The sequence below is a fragment of the Somniosus microcephalus genome, chromosome 8, assembly GCF_052327205.1.
Source record: "Somniosus microcephalus isolate GS21.2 chromosome 8, FLI_Smic_1.0, whole genome shotgun sequence".
Taxonomy (NCBI): Eukaryota; Metazoa; Chordata; class Chondrichthyes; order Squaliformes; family Somniosidae; genus Somniosus; species Somniosus microcephalus.
The window spans coordinates 259567174-259576069 of record NC_140994.1 but is presented as its reverse complement, the minus strand read 5'-3'; the positions used below and the strand labels follow the sequence as shown (position 1 = coordinate 259576069).

Below are 8896 nucleotides of genomic sequence, written 5' to 3'. Positions count from 1 at the left end.
GGCATCTAACCAGAACTTTATGTCTGTAACTTAAATTTCAGCCTTTTGTATACCAATCCTGATGAGATAAAGGCCAGCATTACATTAGACATTTAAATTATTTTTGTACCTGTCCACTAGGTTTCAGTGATTTCTGTGCTTGGATCCCTAAATCTATCTGCTCTTCCACAGTTCCTGTTTCACTCTTTAGAAAATACACCAATCTATCTTTCTTAGGTCCAAAGTGGATGAAATCACATTTCACAACGCTGAACTCCATCTGCCACAGTTTTGACCACTCACTTAATCTACCAATATCTTTTTGCAACTTGCTGCTCCCATCTACACTATTTACTGTGTCACTTAACTTGTCGTCTGAAAACCTGGATATACAGCTCTCTGTTCCTTCATCGAAGTACTTTATATACATATTGAAACGTTGAGGCACCAGTAGAGATCCCTGGGGGATGCCACTGGCCATATCCTGCCACTTTGAGCATATACACTTTATCTCTACTCTCTATCTTTTAATCCACCAGCTACCCATATGAATAGATATAGCAATAGATATATGGAGGCCAAGGCAGAAATATATCAGGTACCACCTATAAATCATAAACGTTTCATTGTATATTGGGGATTTAGGGGCAATTTGCAGTTCTCTTTCCTTAATATTAACTTTGGTAATTTCAGAACATAATATAGCTCCAATCTTCTCTTTAGCATGGAGTGTTGGCAATGTGAGATGGGCGACATTTGTTTCTACAAAGCTATCAAATTGTTATTAAAGCACAACTGACTCACTAATACCCTTCAGGGAGGGGAACCTGCATTTAAACACAGTCTGGAACGATACATGAGTCCAGTCCCACACCTTGCGCTTGATTCAAAATGCCCGCGGGGGCATTACAATTTAAGGATGTTACTACTACTGATAGGTTAAACCTATCAGGAAAGATTGAACAGGTTGGGGCTCTTTTTTGTTTCCATTGAGAGAGAGACCAAAACTAGACACCATAAATATAAATATAAATATAAAGCCAATGGTGAATTCAGGATAATCTTCTTTACCCAGTGATTGGTTAAAATGTGGAACTCGCTACCATGTGGAATGCTTGATGCAAATAATATAGACACAGATAAAGGGCAGCTAGACAAACACATGAGGGAGAAAGGAATAGCCAGTTATGCTGATAGTGTTCGATGAAAAGTGGTGGGAGGAGGCTCGTGTGCATTATATTCACCAGTTGGGCCGAATGGCCTGTTTCTATACTGTGTCTTCTATGTAATTCTATGTGATACCAGTGCAGTTACGTTAGAATAATTAACTTGTACTCGAAGTGTTTCACTCCCCAGACACGATACCAACTGAGACGACCAGTCAAATTCAATATTTCATTTGTCGTTTTTTATATAGCATAGAAAAAGATAATTATTGGGATTATTTGATATTTGGTTTAGGATTGATGAATCAAAATATTGTATAAGGCTGAAAACAAGCAAACACAGTCGCATCATTGAAAAATGGGGAGCAATGTAACGCATGAATCAGCATAATCATATTGCCATGCATGACGATACAGGAGCATTACATAGTGTCAATCATGGGACATATCAGAAAAGGCTTGATAACATGTATGTCACAGGATTACCTAAACACCAACAAGTTAATACGAAACGGCCAGCATTCATTTGTATAGGCAAGTTCATGATTAGAAATTCCCTCTCATTATTGGATAACTTTAAAATAAAGTGATGAGGGAATTTCAGAACTGTCTTATTTGTTATGAAATAACAGACTCTTGATCAAACGTCAACAACTTATCCAAGCTAAAATAATTAACTTGATAATCTACTTGGCCCAACCATCTTCAGCTGCTTCATCAATGACCTTCCCTTCATCATAAGGTCAGAAGTGGGGTTGATTGCTGATGACTGCACAGTGTTCAGTGCCATTCATAACTCATCAGATAATGAAGCAGTCCATGCCCACATTCAGCAATACCTGGCTTGGGCTTTCAGGCTTGGGCTTTTTATGGGCAAGTAACATTCACATCACACAAGTGCCAGGCAATGACTATCTCCTACAAGCGAGCATCTAACCACTGCCCCTAGACATTGAACGGCATTACCATCGCCGAATCCCCCACCATCAATACCCTGGTGGTCAACATTGACCAGAAACGTAACTGAACCAGCCACAAGTACTGTGGTAACAAGAGCAGGTAAGAGGCTAAGTATTTTGCATCGAGTGTCTCACCTCCTGATTCCCCAAAGCCTTTCCTGTGAGGGTGCCAGTCAGTTCCTTTTTGTAACCTCTAGATGGCACCTTCACTTGTCACTGTTCCTTTGTTAATTGTTTCTCGTTCTCTGGTGTTAATTGTTCCTAACCCTGTTAGTTTTTAATCAACCTGTTAGCTGTTTATGGGTGGCACCTGGTTTTCTTGGTATATAAGTTCTGTTGTTGTTTCACTCAGTGCTCAGTCCTCACTAGGGTGAACCAGGGAGTTAGTCTTGACAATGTTCCTTGTCTTGACTAGGTTCTCTGTGTGACTAGCCTTTCCTCTATGGCAGCTTGCCTTCACAAGCTGGCTGCCATAGTTCTCTTGAGCTATGTATCTAAGTCTGTGCCATAGTCCTCTCGAGCTATGTACTTAAATCTGTGTCATAGTTCTCTCGAGTTATGTATTTAAGTCTGTGTTCTAGTTCTCTCGAGTTATGTATCTAAATCTGTGTTCTAGTTCTCTCGAGCTATGTATCTAAGTCTGTGTTCTTGTCTCTGGATTTAAGATGTATTTAAGTCTTGTTCTGTTGAGCTGCTTGTCTTGGTAAGGTGCTGTTTGGACTAGCGTGTTGCCATGTGGGAGCCGTTGGGATCTTGTCTTGAGCCTTGCATTGGTAAGCCGATTACCCTTGGGGTAGCTTGTCTGGAATTGTGTCTCGGCAAGCCGGTTGCTCCTTGTGGTAGCTTGTCGCAAGCTCAGTGTAGACAAGTGGGCTTCCTCATGGAAGCTGTCCTGAGTTCCTATCTTGACTAGCCGTCTTGTAACTTGTCTCTAGTTCTCTTGTCTCTAGTTCTTATGTATATTGCTGTGTCCCTTGTGTTAATCTGGTTATGTGTAAATCTAGTAAAGTTCAAACAAAGTACTGTATATTTGTCTCTTGTTTGGTTTCTGCACTTGGGTCCAGATCCTACCTTGCCCGGAGAGCACGGCCTCGTATATATACGGCCCCGTGGCTCCCCAACCCTGACAGTAGGACTGAGCCATACATGGACCCAGCAGAAACCAACCGGCTGAGGTTTGAAACTCTCGAGTTAAAATTTCAAGTTCTCTTAGGTGATATAAATTCTCGAGTTAAATTTTCTAGTTCTCTTGGGCAATTTTTTTAGTTTTCTAGGAGTAAGACCCCAGTGTTAAAATTTTAAGTCTCCTGTGTTTAAATTTTTGTGAACTTTCGAGTTTCCTGGGCCTTCATAGTGTTAAACTTTCAAGTAAAATTTGAGTCTCCTGGGTTGTTACTGTATTTAGACCCCCAGGTGAACTCTCAAGTCTCCTGGGCCTCTATTGTGTTAGACCCCCCAGGTGAACTCTCAAGTCTCTTGGACCTTCATTGTGTTAGAATTTCGAGCAAACTTTCAAGTTTTCTGGGCCTTTGTTATATTTTCAAGTCGACCTCTCAAGTTTCTTGGGTCTCTACTGTTAGACCCCCAGGTAAAGCTCTCAAGCTTCCTGGGCCTCTACTGTGTTAAACCCCAAGTAAATTTTCAAGTCTCTTGGGCCTCTACTGTTAGACCCCCAAGTAAATTTTCAAGCTTCCTGAGTCTCTACTGTGTTAGAATTTTCGAGAACTTTCAGGTCTCCTATGTTAAATTCAAGTGAATTTTCAAGGCTACTGGACCATTACTGTGTTAAACTTTCAAGCTCTTCCTGGGCCTTCTGTGTTAAATCCCAAGTAAATTCTTAAGCTTCCTGGGCAAATTAAGTTTTCAAGCTCTCTGGGGCAAATGACTCCCTCCTGTGTTTCTGTGTTTAATTCTCGAGTTCCCTAGGAAGAAGACCCTGTTGTGTTTTGTTATTCTTCTGGACAAATGAAACTTTTGAGCTCTACTGGATAAGACATTCTCGAGTTCTCCTGGACTATTGAATTCTCAAGCTCTCTTGGACAAGTTAAATTCTCGAGTCTTCGCCCTTCTTGGATCCCTTCGGAATATAATCCATTGAGCATGTTAACTTTGGAGAATGATGACTCTGTTGTTTACAAAGATTTTGGTCATATGATTGCCACGACATGTCCCTGCCGCTAGTGGATGAAGAGGATGATTTCGTCTTTAGATTTCTGAACATCTGTAGTTTGTGAAAAGTTGGAATGGAAGATATCATTGCTTGAGAAGCTAAGAAGATTCGCCATGTGTACTAAAACAGACTTTCAGTTTTTTGACTTGGTTCTAAATGCCCTGGAGGGTGTGTGGCTGCCTCTGTTTTACACGTTTGACTTTGGATTGATCTAGCTTAAGCCTTTTCAGTCTTTCCCCCCACTTGGGTATCTATACCACTAATTCAGAAGTTTAGAGAATTTAAGTATTTTGCCCTATGTTCATTTAAATGAGCGCCCAGTGTCTTAGCGCCCAGTGTCTTAGCGCCCAGTGTCTTAGCGCCCAGTGTCTTAGCGCCCAGTGTCTTAGCGCCCAGTGTCTTTCGTGTTTAGTGTCTTTCATGTCTTGTGCGTCTCTCGAGCCCTGTGTTTGGAACGTCAGGAGCCGTTCCTTGGGGAGGGGGTCCTGTGAGGGTGCCAGTCAGTTCCTTTTTGTAACCTCTAGATGGCACCTTCACTTGTCACTGTTCCTTTGTTAATTGTTTCTCGTTCTCTGGTGTTAATTGTTCCTAACCCTGTTAGTTTTTAATCAACCTGTTAGCTGTTTATGGGTGGCACCTGGTTTTCTTGGTATATAAGTTCTGTTGTTGTTTCACTCAGTGCTCAGTCCTCACTAGGGTGAACCAGGGAGTTAGTCTTGACAATGTTCCTTGTCTTGACTAGGTTCTCTGTGTGACTAGCCTTTCCTCTATGGCAGCTTGCCTTCACAAGCTGGCTGCCATAGTTCTCTTGAGCTATGTATCTAAGTCTGTGCCATAGTCCTCTCGAGCTATGTACTTAAATCTGTGTCATAGTTCTCTCGAGTTATGTATTTAAGTCTGTGTTCTAGTTCTCTCGAGTTATGTATCTAAATCTGTGTTCTAGTTCTCTCGAGCTATGTATCTAAGTCTGTGTTCTTGTCTCTGGATTTAAGATGTATTTAAGTCTTGTTCTGTTGAGCTGCTTGTCTTGGTAAGGTGCTGTTTGGACTAGCGTGTTGCCATGTGGGAGCCGTTGGGATCTTGTCTTGAGCCTTGCATTGGTAAGCCGATTACCCTTGGGGTAGCTTGTCTGGAGTTGTGTCTCGGCAAGCCGGTTGCTCCTTGTGGTAGCTTGTCGCAAGCTCAGTGTAGACAAGTGGGCTTCCTCATGGAAGCTGTCCTGAGTTCCTATCTTGACTAGCCGTCTTGTAACTTGTCTCTAGTTCTCTTGCCTCTAGTTCTTATGTATATTGCTGTGTCCCTTGTGTTAATCTGGTTATGTGTAAATCTAGTAAAGTTCAAACAAAGTACTGTATATTTGTCTCTTGTTTGGTTTCTGCACTTGGGTCCAGATCCTACCTTGCCCGGAGAGCACGGCCTCGTATATATACGGCCCCGTGGCTCCCCAACCCTGACATTTCCACCATCTACAAGGCACAAGTAAGGAGTTTGATGGAATACTCTTTACTTGCCTGGATGAGTGCAGCTCCAACAACACTCAAGAAGCTCGACACCATCCAAGACAAAGCAGCCCGCTTGATTGGTACTCCACCCACCAAATTAAACCTTTAGTCCCTCTACCACCGGCGTACTGTGGCTGCAGTGTGTACCATCTACAAAATGCACTGCAGCAACTCGTCAAGGCTTCTTCAGCAGCACCTCTCAAACCCGCGACCACTAACACCTAGAAGGACAAGGGCAGCAGGCACATGGGAACACCACCACCTTCAAATTCCTCTCAAAGTCACACACCATCCTGATTTGGAAATATATCGCCATTCCTTCATTATTGCTGCATCACAATCCTGGAACTTCCTCCCTAACAGCAATGTGGGAGGACCTTCACCACACAAGCAGCGGCAGTTCAAGAAGGCAGCTCATCACCGCCTTCTCAAGAGAACTAGGGATGGGTAATAAATGCTGGCCTTGCCAGCGACGCCCACATCCCATAAAATCGAATTTTAAAAAAGTCCCTTACTATCGTGGTTGACTCATAACTGTCATCTGATGTGGCCCATGAAGCCACTAAGTTTCCAAATGGACGCAGCACTTGGCGCCGAACTATGCGTTGAAACAGGACACAAGTAAGGCTCAGCCAGCCTATTGCACTTTTCAAAATCTGGAGAATGCTGCCAAAGTTGGGAGAGCTGTCCCACCGACCAGTCAAGCAGCAATCACAGCTAATCATAATCAGAATTATACCTATCATCCAATGTTCCAGACTTCACCATCACCATCCTTGGGTAGTTTCTGTCTCTTTGGCAGGATTTATGCTCCTGGGTTGGGGTCACAGTGACATACAGTCGGTGACATTGGCCCTGGGAGTCGTCAGTATTGACTCTGAACTGCATGAGATTTCATGGCTTCAGCTCGTACATGGGCAAATAATCCTGCTGCTGAATTCCATCTGACACTCTCCTTCAGCTGATGAATCCGTGTTTACATTGAACAGCACTTCCAAGAAGCACCAATGATAGTTCGGGTACAGAATGTATTCTTAGTAGATGGCTTCAATGTTCATCACCAACAGTACCACCACTGATTCAGCTGGTGGAGTCCCGAAGAAAATAACTGTCAGACTGGGCTGAAGGAAGGTACTGAGTGAACTAAAAAACAATTTAGTAATTAAGCTTGCCGTCTGCTGCAGACGGGTCGGTCCATGAAGAATTGGTGGGAATGATTTTGGCACTGTCGTTGTGGTGACCGTTGCATTTTCAGACTGAGGATACTCTCCAGCATCACATTTGGCACGAACAATGTGCGACCTGAGACAGGTTAAGAGCAGACCTAACAGTTTAAAACTGAGTATCAATGATGCACCGTGGGCCGCCAGAAAAAGCAGAATTTTATATCATCACAATCTGTAACTTCAAGGTCTGTCCCCTCTCTCGCCTTCAATCCTGTGACCAATCCTGGTTTTATAAGTAGTGTAGAAGAGCATGTCGGGAGCAGCACCAAGCATAATTGAAAATGAGGTGTTAACCTGTTGAAGCTGCAACACAGGGCTACGAGTGCAAACCAGTGACAGCGTCATGCTATAGGCAGAGCTAAGCGATCCCAAACGAACTGAACAAGTTAAAGCTCTGAAGCCCTGCCACGTCCAGGTGTAAATGATGGTGGTTAATTAAGCAGTTAATGGAAAAAAGAGGCTGCATGAAAATATCTATACTCAATACTGACAGAGACCAGCCATGAGTGCAAAAGACAGGGCTGAAGCATTTGCAGCCATCCTCAGCCAGAGGTGACGAGTGGCGAATCCTTCTCACCCTCCTCCTGAGGGCACCACTACCACAGATGCCAGTCTTCAGTCAATTAGATTCACTCTACCTGACATTAAGTCACAGCAAACGTTATGGACCCTGAAAATTCTGCAGTAATATTGAAGACCTGTGTTCCAACATTAGCCACTGATTAATCCCTCCACCTTCACTCTACACCTAAACTGTTCCATTACAACTGCAACTCTGGCATTTATCCGACAATGTGGAAAATTGTGCATGTAAGTACTGTCCACAAAAGGCACAACTAATCCAACCTGGCCAAATACCATTCTATCAGCCTACTCTGAGCTAGTAGCAAAATGATGAAGGGATCGTCAGCAGCGCCATCAAGTGCCGACTACCCGACACTCTGTTTGGACTGCACCAGGAGAAAGAAGTTCCAGACCTCAATATTGCCTCGCTGCAGATATGGACACTAGAGCTGAATTTCAGGGATCAGATTGGAGTAAATGCCCTGCACATCAATGTTGCATTCGACTGAGTATGGCACCAAGGGGCATCAGTGTAACTGATGTCAATTGGGAGCGGGGAAAATCATTTTAGTGGCTGCAGTTATATCTGACACAAAGGAAGATGGCTCTATTTGTTGGTGGGCAATCATCTAAGCCTTAAAATATTGCTGCAAGATTTTCTCAGATCAACGTCCTGAGAGCAACGATGTCCACCAGCTTCATCATTGGCTTTTAGTTCAACATAATGTCTGAAGTTTGTATGTGGTTGCACAGTTTTCAGCTCCATTCACAATTCCTCCGATAATGAAGAAGTCCATACCCGCATGCAGCACCATGGACAACGTGCAAATTTCGGCTGATAATTGTCAAGCAAGATTCGCACCACACACTTGCCAGTAAATAACCGTCTCCTACGCGACAGAGGTAGATCCTCTCCTTGAAATTGAATGCCATTACTAACATCCAATCCATTATCATCGACATCCTGGGGATCACTATTTAGTAGAAATTCAACTAGACCAACCTAATAAATGCTGTTGCTACGAGAGCAGAGAAGGGACTGCATATTCTGCAGCACTGCCTCGCCTGCTAGAATCATAGAATCATGGAATAGTACAGCACAGTAGGAGGTCATTCGCCCCATCGAGTCTGAACCGGCACGTTCAGAGAATCATAAAATGGTTACAACACAGAAGAAGGCCATTCGGCCAATCGAGTCCGTGCCAGCTCTCTGCAAGAGCACTTCAGCTAGTCCCACTGCCCCGCCCCCCTTCCCCGTAGCCCTGCAAAATGTTTTTCTCTCAGGTACATTGCCAATTCTACTTTGAAAGCCACGATTGAATCTGCCTCC

The 8896-nt window shown here is 43.5% G+C and overlaps 1 long non-coding RNA gene across 1 annotated transcript; it reads left to right on the top strand.

Moving 5' to 3' along the window:
- Positions 1–2203: 2203 nt before the first annotated feature.
- Positions 2204–4706, top strand: LOC147114309 (uncharacterized). The gene is made up of 2 exons (XR_015079405.1): positions 2204–3427; positions 3518–4706. It is a non-coding gene; the product is annotated as an uncharacterized LOC147114309 (long non-coding RNA).
- Positions 4707–8896: the final 4190 nt, after the last annotated feature.